The sequence below is a fragment of the Fukomys damarensis genome, unplaced genomic scaffold (genome assembly GCF_012274545.1).
Source record: "Fukomys damarensis isolate Sample0158 unplaced genomic scaffold, DMR_v1.0_HiC HiC_scaffold_21, whole genome shotgun sequence".
NCBI classification, from domain to species: Eukaryota; Metazoa; Chordata; class Mammalia; order Rodentia; family Bathyergidae; genus Fukomys; species Fukomys damarensis.
Window position 1 is genome coordinate 10906152 of NW_022900933.1, and position 1834 is coordinate 10907985.

The following is a 1834-nucleotide window of genomic DNA, read 5'->3' on the forward strand; positions in this document are numbered from 1 at the left end:
TTGGAAAGTGACCCATGAGCAGGTGAAAAGAATGTATACTGTGATTTTTGTGGGGTGGAACACTGTAGACATCTATTAAGTCCATTTCTTCAAAAGCTTGGTTCAGTTCTAGTATTTTGTTGCTGCTTTTTGTCTAGATGACCTGTCTATTTGTGATAGTGTGGTATTTAGGTCCCCCACTACAATTTTATTAGTGCATATTTGGTTTTTCATGTCCCTTAACATTTGTTTTATATAGTTGGGGGCTTTAGTATTTGGTGCATATATATTTATGATTGTCATCTCTTCCTTTTGGATTGTTCCCTTTACAAGGATGTAGTAACCTTCTTTGTCTCTCTTAAGTAGTTTTGGTTTGAAATTTACTTTGTCTGCAAATAAGGTAGCTACCCCTGCTTTTTTCTGGATTCCTGTTGCATGGAGGACTATTCTCCATCCTTTCACTTTCAGTCTATGAGTTTCTTTTTGAACTAGGTGTGTTTCTTGTATATAGCATATGGTTGGATTTTTTCTTCTTAATCCATTCTGCCAGTCTATTTTTGTTTGTTTATTTGTTTTGAGATTGAGTCTCACTATGTTGTTGAGACTGACCTGGAACTCACTATGTAGCCTAGGCTGGTCTTGCACTCACAACAATCCTCCTGCCTCAGCCTCCTGAGTGCTGGGTTTACAGGTGTGTGCTCCCACACCCAGTTCAGTCTATTTCTTTTGATTGGTGAATTGAGGCCGTTAATATTGATGGTTATAACTGATATGTATTGACTTACCATTGTCATGTTATTGTCCTGTTGTTAGCCCTTTTTCATTTACCCCCTTCCTTTAATTTCTTGTCTTGCCTAATGGATTTGCTCTTTTGGGCCTCATGGAGTTGTGACTTTCATTGTCTTTTTCTAGGATATTGTTTATAATTGTTTGGAGTGCTGGTTTGGTATTCACGAAGTTTCTTGGGTGTTCTGTCATGGAAGTGTCTTATTTCCCTGACTATTTTAAAAGATAGTTTTGCAGGATACATCAGTCTAGGCTGGAGGTTATTTGTTTTCTTTTAGGGCTTGAAATACCTCACTCTAGCCTCTCCTTGACTTGAGGGTTTGTGTTGAAAAGTCTGCCGTGTAGCAGCCAGGAGTGGTGGTTCATGCTTGTAATCCCAGTACTCGGGAGGCTGAGGCAGGAGGATTGCTGTGAGTTCAAGACCAACCTGGGCTGCATAGTGAGACCCTATCTAAAAAAAAAAAAGAAAGAAAGAAAGAAAGAAAGAAAAGTCTGCTGTGATTCTGATGGGCTTTCCTTTGCATGTGATTTGTTTTTTTTCTCTTACTGCTTGTAGTATTTTGTTCTTCTGTTGGGTTTCTGGGATCTTGGCTATTATATGTCTAGGTGTAGATTTTTTTTTGGTCATGGCTAGTTGGAGTCCTATATGCCTCACTTATCTGTATGTCAAATTCTTTTGCTCTGTTTGGGAAGTTTTCTGTCATTGATTCTGTGAACAGTTTTTCATGTCATTTGTAACAGCAACAGGGAGGCCAGAAACTGTCCTTTGAAACTAATAACAATCAAGAGAAGGAAAAAGAGAGAAGGAAAGAGAAAGAAGAAATACAAATTAGGGCAGGAACAGGAACAAAAAGGGTGATGAAGAACAGTGTGGGAGAGGGAGAGATTCGGTGGGAAAGAGAAAGAAAAAGAAACAGAAGAAATAAAAAAAGATGAATTTCAAGAGTGGGAAAAAAATAAAAATTAAAAATAAGAGGAAAAGGGCTGGGGATTTGGCTCAGTGGTTCCGCTGCCTCCCTCACAAGTGCAAGAGTTCGATCCCCCGTACCAAAAAAAAAAAAAAAAAAAG